This window comes from Durio zibethinus, chromosome 25 (genome assembly GCF_047325235.1).
Source record: "Durio zibethinus cultivar Kanyao isolate XHJ-2024 chromosome 25, ASM4732523v1, whole genome shotgun sequence".
In the NCBI taxonomy this organism is placed as follows: domain Eukaryota; kingdom Viridiplantae; phylum Streptophyta; class Magnoliopsida; order Malvales; family Malvaceae; genus Durio; species Durio zibethinus.
Window position 1 is genome coordinate 14539680 of NC_143186.1, and position 19834 is coordinate 14559513.

Consider the following 19834-nt stretch of genomic DNA (forward strand, 5'->3'; position numbering starts at 1 on the left):
GTGAAGTAAAATCAAGATGGAGTCTTCATATACCAAAAGAAATATGTTGGGAAAATACTTAAGAAATTTTATATGAAGGACTGCAAATGTGCAAATACCCCAATGAATTAGAAGGAGAAATTTAGCAAGGATGATGGAACAAGCAAACTTGATGAAGATCAATACAGAAGTTTGATTGGTTGTTTGATGTATCTTCCTACCACTGACCTAAACATTATGTTTGCAGTGAGTTTGCTCTTATGATTCATGCATTATGCCAATGAAGTGCACTTTTAAGCTACTAAAAAGATTGTCAAATATATTAAAGGCATAGTAAATTATGGTATCAAATATTTTTACTATCAAGATTTTAAACTCCATAGTTATTCTGATAATGATTGGGCCGATTCAGTTGATAACATGAAAAGGATAACAGGTTTTTGTTTTAGCTATGGATGAAGAATGTTCTCCCGGTGCTCAAAGAAGCAAGAAGTGATAACTCAAAGCACAACTAAAGTTGAGTATGTTACAGCCACTGTAGTTGTGAATCAAGTACTTTGGCTCAAGAAGATACTTACAGATTTGCACATGGAAGAGAAAAAGCCAGCACAGATTCATATAGACAACCAAGCTACAATTCTAATATCAAATAATCCTATTTTTCATGGCAGAACTAAACACTTTAAGATCAAGTTATATTTCTTAAGAAAAGTGCAAAAAAAAGGTGAAGTTAATTTGCTTTATTATAGAACTGAGGATTAAATTGCATATATGTTAACCAAAGCCCTCTCTAAAGCAAGATTTAAAGCTTTAAGAAGTAAACTAGGTCTTTGCAGCTACTGCGGCAAGGAGGAGTATTGCAAGAATGCCTTATCAGCTGCATTATGTAGACATGGGCTGCTAATAGGTGGTGAAGAATGAAATGTGCATAAAAAGTGGTGAAACTAAATATGCCATGTTTGACCAAAATTTTACAAAATTAGTTGTGTGTTAGTAGTTTTTATTTATGGCTTGCAAATAGTAAGATCATGCCTTATAACTGGTAGTCATTCTAGTTTTTGGTTAAAAGTTTTTTGTATTTAAGAAAGTTGCATTAAATGAAGAAGTTGAACAACATTTCAATTTCATATTCTCATTGGTCATTCGTACGAGTTTTTTTTTTTTTCTTTGTCTTTGTAAAACCAACAAGGTTGCTAAACTAAAACTTAGGAACGAAGATTTGTTGCCATTTCTGAGCCACCTAGCAACTAGCATGGAAGAGAGTAAGGCCATAGCCTTCAAGACTTGTTGAGAAATTAAGGGACCTCTTTGTGACTATTATCCTCAATAGTTTGGGAAGCCCATTCTACTAACAGGACATGCCTCGCCTAAACACAGAGCTTACAGCTTGAAGAGAAATGGGCTAATTGGCTAAGCAAGTTTGAGAGAAGTTCTATGGTGTTTTGTGCCTTTTTGGAAGCCAGATTAGGTTACAAAAGGATGAGTTTCAGGAGTTAGTTCTTGCATTTGAGTTGTTTGGGCTACCATTTCTGTTGGCATTAAGACCACCCACGGAATGCAATACGGTTGAAGAAGCATTACCTGAGGGATTTCAAGAGAGGGTTCAAGGAAGAGGGTTGGTCCATGGTGGTTGGGTTGAACAAGGATTGATACCAAGACACCCATCAGTCGGTTGTTCTGTGAATCACCGTGGTTATGGAACAATGTGGGAGTCATTGCTCAGTGAATGCCAAATTGTATTGATCCTGGACCTGGTAGATCAATGCTGAACACCGGATTAATGGTAGAGGAATTCAAGGTTGCAGTTGAAGTTGAGAGAGAAGAAAACAGGAGAACTTCACTAAATCCAGCAAGTTGGTGATGGACAAGGACAATCAAATTGCTGGTCTATTAAAAGATAATCATGCCAAGCTGAAGCTAATCCTTTCTGATCAAGTCCTTCAAGAAGAATATATCAAAAATTTCATCCAAGGTTTGCAAGATCTTGTGTCAAATACTAATAGTGTGTAAATTGCAAAAAGAAAAAGAAAAAAAAATCTTTGACATGATTCAAATAAAGCCAAGGTGTAAGTGATTGTAGCCATGTATTCGTAGTTATATAGAACAAGACTTGTAAAAATTCTTGACCAGCTTCTTTTTCCATTCCTAGCGTCAAGTTTTATTTTGATATTTAAGAGGCTTATATTTGATGTACCGATTATAAATATTATACGCTTTCAAAGCATCACAGATTATCAATTTTTTATAATTATTTCCATAATGAAAAGATAATATATATGATATGAACTATAATATTCATTTAAATTATTTTTAATGTTTCGATTAAAAAAACAAAATTTCATAATGATTTAAACAAGATTAAAAATAAAAGAAAAAATTCTCTGAACTTTTTTCATGAATCACAAAAATTCCTTACAAATAGTATTTCATCTAGTTTTAGTGAAATTTTTAAACTTTATTTTGAAAGTAGAATGACTAACACACCTGTAAGGTATATTAAAAATGATATAAAAAATTAATATAACAACAAAATAGTTAAATCTAAATGTGGTTTATAAAATTTAAAAATTCTAGATATGACTTCTCTGTGAAACTTATTTAACCTAAAAATAAAAGAAAAGCCATATTGAATGAGTTCTTTTTATTTGGTTTAATTAATTGAAAGTTTGTTTGACATTTTGTTTCACTTAATTTTTTATTACAATTTTATAATTATTCAATTATAATAAAAATTACATAAATTTGATCATTTATAAATGTAAATTACATATTAAATTTGACAAATTTTAAGTTATAATAAGTAACTAGGCAGTTTTCTACACGTGCTAAGGTTCAACAACAACAATAATTAAAAATATTAAAACATATTTTTACATACCTATTTTATTAACCTCTGAAATATTAAATTTTTTAAAATCAAATGTGAAAATTTGTCATCAACCCACCAAAAAAAAAAAAAAAAGAATTGAAATGGGTTGAGAATTTTGCAGCACAAATTAACAAATTTATGATCAAATTTTTTTAATATCTTTTAAATGATGGATTTTGCAAAAAAGAATTATATATTAGTGAATATATTTATCAATAAATTATAAAAATTTAAATAAAACGATAAAAAAATATTTACAATTCGGTGAATGTTTTTTATAGGAGAAAAATTTGGATGACGACTAAAGAATTAAAAATGGGTAATTTTTTTTTAAGGTTTTCTTATAAAGGCTTTTAAAAAATCAATAATATTAAATAGATCGACAAAAAAAATAATTGAATAAGAAAGAAGAAGAGATTTCATCGTTTTTTAATTTAATGAATTAAACTTTTCACTTTTTCTAAATTGGTAAATGTTGGAATTAAATACTTTTTTATTTAAATATTTGTTTAGATAATTGTAAAATTTTAATTTACAAGTAAAAAAAATTAAATCAATTTATGGAGTTGTACAATCAAATAAATAACAAAATTCCCTAAAAATAAAAAGATAACTTATGTATGAAGTTAATATGTAACATCTTTCATGAAAAATATAGATTCTAATAAAATTATGCTAAATTGTCGATGATACAAGACAAAACGTGAACTTCGTTTTTTCTTTTTCAGTGAACAGTAGTAGTCACATATAAGGTTGTAAACGAGTCGAGCCGAGTCGAGTAGTGAGAAGCTCGAGCTCGAGCTCAACTCACAATTCGAGGCTCGATACTCGGCTCGAGCTTGATCGAGTTTTATTTTTCAAATTCGAGCTCGATTCGTGATCGAATTCGAGCTACTCGAGCTCGCTCGATTAAGCTCGATTAATATGTAAAAATAAGCTCGATTCGTATACTCGATAAAAATTCGATTATTCATGCTCGAACTCGAACTCGAATTCGGACTCGAAATATTTTATTAATTAAAATAATAAAAATATATTTAAATATAAAAATTCGATTAGGCTCGCGAGCTACTCGAGTCAGATATAATAATACTCGAATTCGGTTCGATCGATAAGTCGAGCTACTCGAGCTCGAGCTCGACTCGACAATAATCGAATCGAATTCGAATTTTTTTTGAATCAAATCCGAATAACTTGCGAGTACTAATGTATCATTTACACCCCTAATCACATACTCACATGCCCGACTGAAGAGTTGGGCCAAAGGACACTGACGACTCCAATCTAATGTCCCCTTGTATTTTTCAAATTTTGCATTGAAAATGATATAACAATCTAGCTTTTGAATATTTTTCCTTCGTTTTAGAACTGATCGTAGGTTGTCCTAATTAATTTCCTATTAGCCGAAAGTATATCATTTATGATTATTAAATTATAATTAATTAATTATAATTTAAAATTATATAAAATTTATATTTATAAGTGATAAATTTTTGTATAATTTTTTTATTATAATCGGACGTAAGCCCTAAATTTCATTAAAAATAGCAAACATTGTGAAATATAGGGCCTACATCTTTATTACTTAAAATAATTGATGGAAATTTTAGTTGTTGAAAATGTGAAAGGGTAATTTTTTTAGAGATAATATCAGAGACGAAGTCAGTATCAAATCAATGGTAAATTAAATTAGAAAAGGGTTAAGAATGAAAATAATAACATCAAAACAGTGCCAAAACAATAATTTTAAGGGCATCAAAATTTTTTTTGGGAAAGCCACGACCCCTGCCCTAAATTCACCTACGTATAATATCATAAACAATTCTTTAATTATAATAAAATATGTAATATGGTAGTTAAATTTTAAATTTTTTTAAAATAATATTTAAATTATTAATTTATTAATTAGTATAATTATTAAAAAATTATTTGCTCATATGTATCATAATTTAAAATTAATCATATCATAAATAAGTATTATATTAATTAACTTACTTTATTTATCAAATATCAAACAAAATATTTTTAAAGTTTAATATAAAATATTTCAAGGCTATTCTTAACATTTTTTTTTTTTAATAATACACTGAAAAGCTGATAAACGCAGGTATATAACATTTTCTGTTAGCCAGTCAACACACAGTAGAAGCAAAAGATGAGCAAATCCGACTGCTCCAAACTTCACATAGCCTTGTTTCCATGGTTTGCCTTCGGCCATTTCATCCCCTACATCCATCTCTCAAACAAGCTTGCTCAGAAAGGTCACAAAGTTTCTTTCCTTTTGCCTAAAGGAATACAGCCAAAGTTGGAACATCTTAACCAGTACCCACACCTGATTCGATTCTTTCCTCTTGTTCTTTCCCATGTAGATGGCCTCCCTCCAGGGGCTGAATCTACATCTAATGTGCCTCTGGAACTGCAAAAGTACCTTGCTATTGCCTTGGATCAAACCCGAGATCAAGTTGAAGTCGTCTTAAAGGTTACAAAACCTGATATGGTTTTCTGTGATTTCGGGCACTGGATTCCAGCCTTGGCTCGCCAAATTGGGATTAAGTCCATATGCTATGAAGTGGTTTCCTCAATGCCCTGCGGCCTAGCCGGCAGGAAAATAGCAAAGGAAATGAGTGTAGATGAGTTGATACAATTACCTCCTGGATATCCTTCTTCCAAAGTGAGAATCAAAGCTGAAGAGGTTGCTGCACTATTGTTTATTGCTGAAGATTTCGGAATTGGGTTGTCATTTCAGGATCGTATAAGAACTTGCGTGAAAGAAAGTGATGCCATAGCCTTCAAGACTTACCGTGAAATTGAGGGGCCATTTTGTGATTATGTTGCTCAAAGATTTGGTAAGTCAGTTTTGCTGTCAGGGCCTTGCTTGCCTGAAACACAGACCCAGCAGCTTGAAGATAAATGGGCTAATTGGCTAAACAAGTTTGAGCCAAGTTCTGTCGTATTCTGCTCATTTGGAAGCCAGAGTATGTTAGAAAAGGATGAGTTCCAAGAATTGCTTCTAGGGTTTGAGCTATCTGGGCTACCATTTCTTGTAGCTTTGAAACCACCACAAGGGTGCTTAACGATCGAAGAGGCGTTGCCTGAGGGGTTTCAGGGGAGGGTTCAAGGAAGAGGCTTGGTGCATGGTGGTTGGGTTCCTCAAGAGCTGCTACTAAGGCACCCATCCATTGGGTGTTTCGTGAATCACTGTGGTTATGGAACAATGTGGGAGTCTTTGTTCAGTGACTGTCAAATTGTGTTGATTCCTGAAATCTCAGATCAAATTCTCAACACCAGATTGATGGTAGAAGAACTCAGGATTGCGGTTGAAGTAGAGAGAGGAAAAAACAGGCAGATTCCGAAGGAATCCTTGAGTAAAGCCATCAAGTTGGTGATGGACAAGGACAATGAAATGGCTAGCCTCTTGAAGAGAAACCATGCCAAGCTGAAGCAACTACTTTCTAACAGAGATCTTCAAGAAGAATATATCAACAATTTCATCCGAGATTTGCAAAATCTTCTCAAATAGAATGTTAATTTCCCCAAGTCTTAAATCTTATAGGACTTTAATAAAGGCAAGATTATAATAAAGTAAAGGTCCTTTGAGACTGATCTTGAATTATGTAAGTGATGTTGAATATGGATCATGGGGTTTGCTTTAAATTCTTTTTCCTCCATCTTCAAGTGGTGTTCTTCCTTCCATAATGTTGAATCGCTTAGCTTCAAAATGAAAATTTGTTGTATTTGGTTGTTTAGGATACATAGTCTGATATTACTTCAAAATATGTATTAATTTCTAAATTATTTTACAGTGGTAGGTGATAAGGAATGATTTATATCCACTCAATGATACTATTATTTTCCATGCTAATATCTCCTCCATCTCTTTTATAAAAAAAATAATAATAAATAAATCTCTTGCAAGTCGAAATTTTTCGCAGCGCATGAAACATTGCCTTGTAATTGAAAAAGCCCCTCCGTCTCAAAATGTTTGGTTATATTAATTTTTATGAAATAAAAAAAAAAAGTTTTGATTTTAATGTATTTAATATTAAAATTAAAATTTCATAATTTTTAATATTAAAAAGTAAAAAATAAAAAAAATAATTTTAAAATATAAAAAAACAAAAATTTTAGATAAGAATATAATTTTAGGACATCTAAAAAAATAAAAAATAAAAAATAAATAAAACAGAAAGAATAATAATGATTTGCTCGATATATAACCACATGAAATAATTAAATGAAATAATTATTTGCTTAAAAGATAATTTTTGGCTAGATTAACCAGCTTTGGTTCAAGTCCTCTCTCACAAATAATAAAGAAGAGAACTTTTTTGCTTTTTATTTAATTTTCATTACTTTTATAAATAGTAGTAAGATCATCTATTTATAAATGTCAATTTAATATTAAATGTGTATAATTTTAAATTATGTTTGATTGATTGTATTATAATAATTGTTAAAGATAGAAGAAAAAAGTGGTTTTTTTTTTTTTTTTTTGGGTAGGAGTAATAGTAGTCACATTATTGCATGTCTAGTTATAGGATTGAGCCAAAGGAAATAAACAAATATAATATAATGTCTCCTTTTTGAAAAAGGAAAAAAAAAAAAAAAAGGCATCCAATTGATATAAGAATGGATAAAGGGTATAACAAATATAATCTCATGCCTCCTTTTTCTTAATTTTTTTAAGGAAAAAATAAAGCATCCAACTGATATATATAAGAATGGTTAAAGGATATACAAAATTCTTGAATTATAATTAAAAAAATCTAAATATTTATTATTTTTATTATAATCAATCAATTCTTTAATATTTATTTGCATTTAATTGAAATTTTATTTGAAAAAAAAAGTTAACGCCGTTAATTTTACAACACAAATTAACAAATTTATGATCAAATTTTTTTAATATCTTTTAATTGATGGATTTTGCCAAAAAAATTATATATTAGTGAATATATTTATCAATAAATTATAAAAATTTAAATAAAATGATCAAAAAATATTTACAATTCGGTGAATGTTTTTTATAGGAGCAAAATTTGGATGACGACTAAAGAATTAAAAATGGGTAATTTTTTTCTAAGGTTTTCTTATAAAGGCTTTTAAAAAATCAATAATATTAAATAGATCGACAAAAAAAATAATTGAATAAGAAAGAAGAAGAGATTTCATCATTTTTTAATTTAATGAATTAAACTTTTCATTTTTTCTAAATTGATAATTGTTGGAATTAAATTTTTTTTATTTAAATATTTGTTTAGATAATTGTAAAATTTTAATTTACAAGTAAAAAAAATTAAATGAATTTATGGAGTTGTACGATGAAATAAATAACAAAATTCTCTAAAAATAAAAAGATAACTTATGTATGAAGTTAATATGTAACATCTTTCATGAAAAATATAGATTCTAATAAAATTATGCTAAATTGTCGATGATACAAGACAAAACATGAACTTCGTTTTTTCTTTTTCAGTGAACAGTGGTAGTCACATGCTCACATTAAGAGTTAGGCCAAAGGACACTGACGACTCCAATCTAATGTCCCCTTGATTTTTCAAATTTTGCATTGAAAACAATGACGGGTTCACTATTGAATATTATTCCTTCGTTTTAGAAAAGATCGTTGGTTGTCCTAATTAATTTCCTATTAGCCGAAACTGTATCATTTATGATTATTATATTATAATTTAAGATTATATAAAATTTATTAAAATTTTAAATAAAATTTATATTTATAAGTGATAAATTTTTGAATAATTTTTTATTATAATAGGACCTAAGCCCTAAATTTCATTAAAAATAGCAAACATTGGGCTACATCTTTATTACTGAAAATAATTGATGGAAATTTTAGTTGTTGAAAATGTGAAAGGGCAATTTTTTTAGAGATAATATCAGAGACAAGTCAGTATCAAATCAATGGTAAATTAAATTAGAAAACAGTTAAGAATGAAAATAATAACATCAAAACAGTGCCAAAACAATAATTGTAAGGGTATCAAAAATTTTTTTGGGAAAGCCACGACCCCTGCCCTAAATTCACCTACGTATAATATCATAAACAATTCTTTAATTATAATAAAATATGTAATATGGTAGTCAAATTTAAAATTTTTTTAAAATAATATTTAAATTATTAATTTATTAATTAGTATAATTATTAAAAAATTATTTGCGAATATGTATCATATTAAGACTTTAATTAAAAAATGCTAGCTATAAGCACTCTTAATTACCTGGCAAATAATGCAAGAATCAGGTTCCTGGTCAATGGGCGCTGCCTCTTCCAGATTTATGTTTTGTTGCAAATGTTGAATAAGTTCTTGTTTTCAATTTACTTCTAATGGTTTCCTCTATACAAACACAGTAACATACAAAACCCTTAATCAAATGGAGTTAGATAAACATTCTCAGTTGAACCACCAATCTTTGATAGTGACAACCATCAAGCCTGGTGTCATGAGCCACCTTTGTATATGGTCATGACCGGGACTTAGGTTGCCATGAGCTATCCATGTATAGGGCCATGGCTGGGTAGATCCCTTGTGCTAGGAAAAGTGTCCCCATTTCAAACATTGTAACGGTTACTAGTAGCATAGCTCTAAAAGTTCTAAGGCTCTTTAGGGGGGTGAGCCGGCAGCGTAGTGTTGGGCTGTCTCACCGGGTGCTATGCGAGCTTAGGCCACCCACTAAGGGCTGCCCCCTGACCCTGGTGATGGTGGGAGGTCCCGATGTATGATTCTCGTTTATATTAAATTCACCCCGATTGAATGCCCGATTGTTGCCTCGATGTGTTTCTTTCTTTCTCGATGTGAATGTGCCTTGTTGTGTGTATGCTTGAGATTGACCTCGATATATTGTGCCTTATTGTGAATGCTTGAGACTAACCATGGTTTATGGTTATTTGTTCAGATCTCGATCTATTGAAGGCTGACTTGGGTGGAAGCGTCCATTCAAGTGCCACACGGGCTAGTGCTTGTTGAGAGAAAGCTTAGTCCGTGACACTTGGGCTGTTAGAATGGTAATTTATTTGGATGCTTTGGATCTATAAAAAGTAGTGAATGATGACTATGAAATTCTTACAGTACCTATTAATCCAACAATTGCTCAGCTCAAGAATCATAAAGAGAAAAGGACTAGAAAGTTAAAAGCAAAAGCTTATTTATATTATGTAGTTTCAAGCACAATATTTACCAGAATCATAAACCTACAATCAATAAAAGAGATCTAAGAGTATCTCAAAAAGGAAGACCTAAGCAATAAAAGGATAAAAAATATGCAGATGCTGATTTTAATAAAAAAATTTAAGATGCAAAGAAAGAAAGAGTCAAAATCCATCAAAGAGTACGTTGACAAGCTACTTAGTATTATAAATAAGGTGAGACCATTTGATAAAAAAAAAATTTATGAGAGAATTGTGCATAAAATTCTGATTACATTATTTGAGAAATATGAAGCTAAAATTTTTTCTTTAGAAAAGTCAAAGGATCAATCAAATATTTCTTTGGTAGAGTTGATGAATGCATTGTAGGCATAAAAGTAAAAAAGGATGATGAGACAAGAGAATTCTATGAATGGTGCTTTTCAAGCAAAGGCATAAAATTCAGAATGAGGAAAAAATAGAAAGCAGAACAACAACAAGCCTGGCAATAATGCAGGTAACAACAAAAATAAGGATAAAACTTATCCACCTTATCTACACTATAAGAAGACCAATCATTACAGAAGAAGTGCTAGTGGAGACCAGATATTCAATGCAAAAAAATATGATCAAATTGGGCACATAAAAAAGATTTGCAAGTCACATAAATATGAAAAAGAAACAAATATCACTACTAAACAATATTATAAAGAGCAGTTGTTTATTGTAAAAAGCTTTGCAACGAACAACAGTTTTAATGACTATTGGCTTATTGATAGTGGTTGTACAAACCACATGACAAATGATTAAGAGCTTTTTAAAAAACTTGATAAAACTAACATTTTCAAAGTCAAGATTAGAAATGGTGAATACATTACAATCAAAGGCAAAAGAACAGTGGTTATAAAGAGCCAAATAGGTTTGAAATACATTATTGGTGTTTTATATGTGCCTGACATTGATCAAAACATGCTTAATGTTAGACAACACTTGAAAAGGGTTTCAAAATATCATTCGAAGACAAATGGTGTAAGATAAAAAAATGCATAAGGCATAGATACATTTAAGATAAAAAGAAAAAGAAAAAACTTTACTCTAAATCTAATGAAAGAGAAGCAAATAGCATTTTCATGTAACATAAGCTATGCAAAATTATGACACAAAAGGCTTGAGCATTTTCATTATGTTGGACTTTTTTATATGTAAAAACACGATCCGATGAAAAGAATGTCATTGCTAGAAGAGAATATGGTAGATTATGTAGCTTGTCAATATGACGAACAAGTTAGAAGTTTTTTTCTTTAAATTGCATGAAAAGCAACACATAAGCTTTAATTGGTTCACACAGATGTACGAAGGCCTCAGAAAACATCATTTTTAAATGGCAATAAGTATTATATTGTATTTATTGATGATTATACAATATTCTATTGAATTTATTTTTTGTTAAATTCTAATATGAGGTTGCTAGTGTATTTTAAAAATTTAAAGTATGAGTGAAGAATCAAAGTGGTTGCAAAATATAAGTAATAAGGTCAGATAATGGGAAGGAAGATACTTCTTATAGGTTTAACAAATTTTACAAAAAAATTGGTATTGAACATTAACTTATATCACCATATACTCCATAGCAGAATGGAGTAAATGAAAGGAAAAACAAAACTATAATGAAAGTGACAAGGTGTATACTATATGAAAAGGAGCTGTCAAAGAAATTATAGGTAAAAGCTATAAACACAGTAGTCTTTATACTAAACAGACTATCAACCAAAATTCTACATAAGAGAACTCCATTTGAAGCATGGTTTAGATATAAGCCAGACTTACAGCATCTAAAAACCTTTGGTTGCCTATGTTTTTCTTATATGCCATAGGTAAAATGAGACAAACTCGATAAAAAGGCAAACCAGGAGTCTTTATTGGATATAGCAGCTCATCTAAGGTTTATAAAATTTTTTAATCACAAAACAAAAAAATTCTTATGAGCAGAGATGTTAAGTTTATGTAGGATAAACAATGAAACTAAAATGAATGACAAAAATAACAACACCCAAAGTTTCAGCAAAATCTTGAGAATGACATAAATGATGCACCAGTCAAAGGTACAAGTTCATTGTCTGATATTTATGAAAAGTTTGACATTGTTATTTTTAAACCTACAAAGTTTAAAGAGACAAAAAAGGATGACAAGTGGATTGATGCAATGAAGGAAGAGCTTAGAATGATTGAAATGAATAACACTTGGGAGTTGCTGGATAAACCTCAACACAAAAGGCCTATAGGTGTCAAATGGGTTTATAGAACCAAACTTAATGCAGATGGTTCTATAAACAAATATAAAGCCAAATTAGTTATGGAATAGGTATGCTCAAGTGTTTAGAGTTGATTTTTCTGAAACTTTTGCTCCAATAGTATAAATTGATACAATTAGAATACTTCTTACCTTGACAGCATAAAAAGGATGGAAGGTCTACCAATTGCATGTAAAATCTACATTTTTAAATGGTTATTTACATGAAAAGATCTTTGTTAAGCAGCTAGAAGGTTTTCAAGTGAAAGGACAAAAGGAAAAGGTCTACTTGTTAAAAAAGGCCTTGTATGACCTTAAATAAACTCCCAAGGCCTGGTACAATAGGATTGATAAATACCTACTAGGTTTTGGTTTTGGTAAAAACTTGAGTGAAGCTACATTGTATGTAAAAGAAATTGATGCGAATATGATCATAGTTTCTATTTATATTGATGACATGCTTGTGACAGGAAGTGATGAAGAGCTAATAAAAGAGTTTAAGACCGAAATGCTCAAAGTATTTAAGATGACAGATGTTGGTTTGATGTCTTATTTTTTAAGAATGGATGTGAAGCAAAATCAAGATAGAGTCTTCATATACCGAAAGAAATATGTTGGAAAAATACTTAAGAAATTTTATATGAAGGACTGCAAATGTGCAAATACCCCAATGAATTAGAAGGAGAAATTTAGCAAGGATGATAGATTAAACAAACTTGATGAAGATCAATACAGAAGTTTGATTGGTTGTTTGATGTATCTTTTTACCACTGACCTAAACATTATGTTTGCAATGAGTTTGCTCTTACGATTCATGCATTATGCCAATGAAGTGCACTTTTAAGCTACTAAAAGGATTGTCAGATATATTAAAGGCACAGTAAATTATGGTATCAAATATTTTTACTGTTAGGATTTTAAACTCCATAGTTATTCTGATAATGATTGGGCCGATTCAGTTGATAACATGAAAAGGATAACAGGTTTTTGTTTTAGCTATGGATGAAGAATGTTCTTCTGGTGCTCAAAGAAGCAAAAAGTGATAACTCAAAACACAGCTAAGGCTGAGTATGTTGCAGCCACTGTAGTTGTGAATAAAGTACTTTGGCTCAAGAAGATACTTACAGACGTGCACATGGAAGAGAAAGAGCCAGCACAGATTCATATAGACAACCAAGCTACAATTCTAATATCAAATAATCCTACTTTTCATGGCAGAACTAAACACTTTAAGATCAAGTTATATTTCTTAAGAAAAGTGCAAAAAAAAGGTGAAGTTAGTTTGCTTTATTATAGAACTGAGGATTAAATTGCATATATGTTAACCAAAACCCTCTCTAAAGCAAGATTTAAAGCTTTAAGAAGTAAACTAGATCTTTGCAGCTACTGCGGCAAGGAGGAGTGTTGCAAGAATGCCTTATCAGCTGCATTATGTAGACATGGGCTGCTAATAGGTGGTGAAGAATGAAATGTGCATAAAAAGTGGTGAAACTAAATATGCCATGTTTGACCAAAATTTTACAAAATTAGTTGTGTGTTAGTAGTTTTTGTTTATGGCTTGCAAATAGTAAGATCATGCCTTATAACTGGTAGTCATTCTAGTTTTTGGTTAAAAGTTTTTTGTATTTAAGAAAGTTGCATTAAATGAAGAAGTTGAACAACATTTCAATTTCATATTCTCATTGGTCATTCGTACGAGTTTTTTTTTTTTTCTTTATCTTTGTAAAACCAACAAGGTTGCTAAACTAAAACTTAGGAACGAAGATTTGTTGCCATTTCTGAGCCACCTAGCAACTAGCATGGAAGAGAGTGAGGCCATAGCCTTCGAGACTTGTTGAGAAATTAAGGGACCTCTTTGTGACTATTATCCTCAATAGTTTGGGAAGCCCATTCTACTAACAGGACATGCCTCGCCTAAACACAGAGCTTACAGCTTGAAGAGAAATGGGCTAATTGGCTAAGCAAGTTGAGAGAAGTTCTATGGTGTTTTGTGCCTTTTTGGAAGCCAGATTAGGTTACAAAAGGATGAGTTTCAGGAGTTAGTTCTTGGATTTGAGTTGTTTGGGCTACCATTTCTGTTGGCATTAAGACCACCCACGGAATGCAATACGGTTGAAGAAGCATTACCTGAGGGATTTCAAGAGAGGGTTCAAGGAAGAGGGTTGGTCCATGGTGGTTGGGTTCAACAAGGATTGATACCAAGACACCCATCAGTCGGTTGTTCTGTGAATCACTGTGGTTATGGAACAATGTGGGAATCATTGCTCAGTGAATGCCAAATTGCATTGATCCTGGACCTGGTAGATCAATGCTGAACACCAGATTAATGGTAGAGGAATTCAAGGTTGCAGTTGAAGTTGAGAGACAAGAAAACAGGAGAACTTGACTAAATCCAGCAAGTTGGTGATGGACAAGGACAATCAAATTGCTGGTCTATTAAAAGATAATCATGCCAAGCTGAAGCTAATCCTTTCTAATCAAGTCCTTCAAGAAGATTATATCAAAAATTTCATCCAAGGTTTGCAAGATCTTGTGTCAAATACTAATAGTGTGTAAATTGCAAAAAGAAAAAGAAAAAAAAATCTTTGACATGATTCAAATAAAGCCAAGGTGTATGTGATTGTAGCCATGTATTCCTAGTTATATAGAACAAGACTTGTAAAAATTCTTGACCAGCTTCTTTTTCCATTCCTAGCGTCAAGTTTTATTTTGATATTTAAGAGGCTTATATTTGATGTACCGATTATAAATATTATACGCTTTCAAAGCATCACAAATTATCAATTTTTTATAATTATTTCCATAATGAAAAGATAATATATATGATATGAACTATAATATTCATTTAAATTATTTTTAATGTTTCGATTAAAAAAACAAAATTTCATAATGATTTAAACAAGATTAAAAATAAAAGAAAAAATTCTCTGAACTTTTTTCATGAATCACAAAAATTTCTTACAAATAGTATTTCATCTAGTTTTAGTGAAATTTTTAAACTTTATTTTGAAAGTAGAATGACAAACACACCTGTAAGGTATATTAAAAATGATATAAAAAATTAATATAACAACAAAATAGTTATCTCTAAATGTGGTTTATAAAATTTAAAAATTCTAGATATGACTTCTCTATGAAACTTATTTAACCTAAATATAAAAGAAAAGCCATATTGAATGAGTTCTTTTTATTTGGTTTAATTAATTGAAAGTTTGTTTGAAATTTTGTTTCACTTAATTTTTTATTATAATTTTATATTTATTCAATTATAATAAAAATTACATAAATTTGATCATTTTTAAATGTAAATTACATATTAAATTTGACAAATTTTAAGTTATAATAAGTAACTAGGCAGTTTTCTACACGTGCTGCGGTTCAACAACAACAATAATTAAAAATATTAAAACATATTTTTACATACCTATTTTATTAACCTCTGAAACATTAAGTTTTTTAAAATCAAATGCGAAAACTTGTCATGAACCCACAAAAAAAAAAAAAAAGAATTGAAATGGGTTGAGAATTTTGCAGCACAAATTAACAAAATTTATGATCAAATTTTTTTAATATCTTTTAAATGATGGATTTTGCAAAAAAGAATTATATATTAGTGAATATATTTATCAATAAATTATAAAAATTTAAATAAAATGATAAAAAAATATTTACAATTCGGTGAATGTTTTTTATAGGAGCAAAATTTGGATGACGACTAAAGAATTAAAAATGGGTAATTTTTTTTGAAGGTTTTCTTATAAAGGCTTTTAAAAAATCAATAATATTAAATAGATAGACAAAAAAAAATAATTGAATAAGAAAGAAGAAGAGATTTCATCATTTTTTTATTTAATGAATTAAACTTTTCACTTTTTCTAAATTGATAATTGTTGGAATTAAATATTTTTTTATTTAAATATTTGTTTAGATAATTGTAAAATTTTAATTTACAAGTAAAAAAAATTAAATCAATTTATGGAGTTGTACAATCAAATAAATAACAAAATTCTCTAAAAATAAAAAGATAACTTATGTATGAAGTTAATATGTAACATCTTTCATGAAAAATATAGATTCTAATAAAATTATGCTAAATTGTCGATGATACAAGACAAAACGTGAACTTCGTTTTTTCTTTTTCAGTAAACAGTAATAGTCACATATAAGACTGTAAACGAGCCGAGCCGAGCCGAGTAGTGAGAAGCTCGAGCTCGAGCTCGACTCACAATTCGGGGTTCGATACTCGGCTCGAGCTCGATCGAGTTTTATTTTTCAAGCTCGAACTCGATTCGTGATCGAATTCGAGCTACTCGAGCTCGCTCGATTAATATGTAAAAATAAGCTCGATTCGTATACTCGACAAGAATTCGATTATTCATGCTCGAACTCGAACTCGGACTCGAAATATTTTATTAATTAAAATAATAAAAATATATTTAAATATAAAAGCTCGATTAGGCTCGCGAGCTACTCGAGTCAGATATAATAATACTCGAATTCGGCTCGATCGATAAGTCGAGCTACTCGAGCTAGAGCTCGACTCGACAATAATCGAACCGAATTCGAGTTTTTTTCGAATCGAACCCGAGTAACTTGCGAATATTAATGTACTATTTACACCCTTAATCACATACTCACATGCCCAGCTGAAGAGTTGGGCCAAAGGACACTGACGACTCCAATCTAATGTCCCCTTGTATTTTTCAAATTTTGCATTGAAAATGATATAACAATCTAGCTTTTGAATATTTTTCCTTCGTTTTAGAACTGATCGTAGGTTGTCCTAATTAATTTCCTATTAGCCGAAAGTGTATCATTTATGATTATTAAATTATAATTAATTAATTATAATTTAAAATTATATAAAATTTATATTTATAAGTGATAAATTTTTGTATAATTTTTTTATTATAATCGGACGTAAGCCCTAAATTTCATTAAAAATAGCAAACATTGTGAAATATAGCGCCTACATCTTTATTACTGAAAATAATTGATGGAAATTTTAGTTGTTGAAAATGTGAAAGGGTAATTTTTTTAGAGATAATATCAGAGACGAAGTCAGTATCAAATCAATGGTAAATTAAATTAGAAAAGGGTTAAGAATGAAAATAATAACATCAAAACAGTGCCAAAACAATAATTTTAAGGGCATCAAAATTTTTTTTGGGAAAGCCACGACCCCTGCCCTAAATTCACCTACGTATAATATCATAAACAATTCTTTAATTATAATAAAATATGTAATATGGTAGTTAAATTTTAAATTTTTTTAAAATAATATTTAAATTATTAATTTATTAATTAGTATAATTATTAAAAAATTATTTGCTCATATGTATCATAATTTAAAATTAATCATATCATAAATAAGTATTATATTAATTAACTTACTTTATTTATCAAATATCAAACAAAATATTTTTAAAGTTTAATATAAAATATTTCAAGGCTATTCTTAACATTTTTTTTTTTTTAATAATACACTGAAAAGCTGATAAACGCAGGTATATAACATTTTCTGTTAGCCAGTCAACACACAGTAGAAGCAAAAGATGAGCAAATCCGACTGCTCCAAACTTCACATAGCCTTGTTTCCATGGTTTGCCTTCGGCCATTTCATCCCCTACATCCATCTCTCAAACAAGCTTGCTCAGAAAGGTCACAAAGTTTCTTTCCTTTTGCCTAAAGGAATACAGCCAAAGTTGGAACATCTTAACCAGTACCCACACCTGATTCGATTCTTTCCTCTTGTTCTTTCCCATGTAGATGGCCTCCCTCCAGGGGCTGAATCTACATCTAATGTGCCTCTGGAACTGCAAAAGTACCTTGCTATTGCCTTGGATCAAACCCGAGATCAAGTTGAAGCCGTCTTAAAGGTTACAAAACCTGATATGGTTTTCTGTGATTTCGGGCACTGGATTCCAGCCTTGGCTCGCCAAATTGGGATTAAGTCCATATGCTATGAAGTGGTTTCCTCAATGCCCTGCGGCCTAGCCGGCAGGAAAATAGCAAAGGAAATGAGTGTAGATGAGTTGATACAATTACCTCCTGGATATCCTTCTTCCAAAGTGAGAATCAAAGCTGAAGAGGTTGCTGCACTATTGTTTATTGCTGAAGATTTCGGAATTGGGTTGTCATTTCAGGATCGTATAAGAACTTGCGTGAAAGAAAGGGATGCCATAGCCTTCAGGACTTACCGTGAAATTGAGGGGCCATTTTGTGATTATGTTGCTCAAAGATTTGGTAAGTCAGTTTTGCTGTCAGGGCCTTGCTTGCCTGAAACACAGACCCAGCAGCTTGAAGATAAATGGGCTAATTGGCTAAACAAGTTTGAGCCAAGTTCTGTCGTATTCTGCTCATTTGGAAGCCAGAGTATGTTAGAAAAGGATGAGTTCCAAGAATTGCTTCTAGGGTTTGAGCTATCTGGGCTACCTTTTCTTGTAGCTTTGAAACCACCACAAGGGTGCTTAACGATCGAAGAGGCGTTGCCTGAGGGGTTTCAGGAGAGGGTTCGAGGAAGAGGCTTGGTGCATGGTGGTTGGGTTCCTCAAGAGCTGCTACTAAGGCACCCATCCATTGGGTGTTTCGTGAATCACTGTGGTTATGGAACAATGTGGGAGTTTTTGTTCAGTGACTGTCAAATTGTGTTGATTCCTGAAATCCCAGATCAAATTCTCAACACCAGATTGATGGTAGAAGAACTCAGGATTGCGGTTGAAGTAGAGAGAGGAAAAAACAGGCAGATTCCGAAGGAATCCTTGAGTAAAGCCATCAAGTTGGTGATGGACAAGGACAATGAAATGGCTAGCCTCTTGAAGAGAAACCATGCCAAGCTGAAGCAACTACTTTCTAACAGAGATCTTCAAGAAGAATATATCAACAATTTCATCCGAGATTTGCAAAATCTTCTCAAATAGAATGTTAATTTCCCCAAGTCTTAAATCTTATAGGACTTTAATAAAGGCAAGATTATAATAAAGTAAAGGTCCTTTGAGACTGATCTTGAATTATGTAAGTGATGTTGAATATGGATCATGGGGTTTGCTTTAAATTCTTTTTCCTCCATCTTCAAGTGGTGTTCTTCCTTCCATAATGTTGTATCGCTTAGCTTCAAAATGAAAATTTGTTGTATTTGGTTGCTTTAGGATAAATAGTCTGATATTACTTCAAAATATGTATTAATTTCTAAATTATTTAACAGTGGTAGGTGATAAGGAATGATTTATATCCACTCAATGATTCTATTATTTTCCATGCTAATATCTCCTCCAGCTCTTTTATAAAAAATAAATAAATAAATCTCTTGCAAGTCGAAATTTTTCGCAGCGCATGAAACATTGCCTTGTAATTGAAAAAGCCCCTCCATCTCAAACTGTTTGGTTATATTAATTTTTATGAAATTAAAAAAAAAAATTTTGATTTTAATGTATTTAATATTAAAATTAAAATTATTTTTATAGAATTAAAATTTCATAATTTTTAATATTAAAAAGTAAAAAAAATAAAAAAATAAAATTTTAGATCTTCAAAAAAAGAAAAAGAATATAAT

The 19834-nt window shown here is 30.6% G+C and overlaps 4 pseudogenes across 2 annotated transcripts; all 4 read left to right on the forward strand.

Annotated features, from left to right (window-relative positions):
• Window positions 1–772: 772 nt before the first annotated feature.
• On the forward strand, window positions 773–2258 carry LOC149511665 (UDP-glycosyltransferase 79B2 pseudogene; annotated as a pseudogene).
• A 2675-nt stretch (window positions 2259–4933) lies between these two features.
• LOC111276528 (UDP-glycosyltransferase 79B6 pseudogene) lies at window positions 4934–6708 on the forward strand (annotated as a pseudogene). Its single transcript, XR_016333693.1, has one exon. The product of XR_016333693.1 is annotated as a UDP-glycosyltransferase 79B6 pseudogene (transcript).
• Window positions 6709–13697: 6989 nt separating this feature from the next.
• On the forward strand, window positions 13698–14932 carry LOC111276239 (UDP-glycosyltransferase 79B2 pseudogene; annotated as a pseudogene).
• A 2836-nt stretch (window positions 14933–17768) lies between these two features.
• Window positions 17769–19524, forward strand: LOC111276530 (UDP-glycosyltransferase 79B6 pseudogene; annotated as a pseudogene). Its single transcript, XR_016333701.1, has one exon. The product of XR_016333701.1 is annotated as a UDP-glycosyltransferase 79B6 pseudogene (transcript).
• Window positions 19525–19834: the final 310 nt, after the last annotated feature.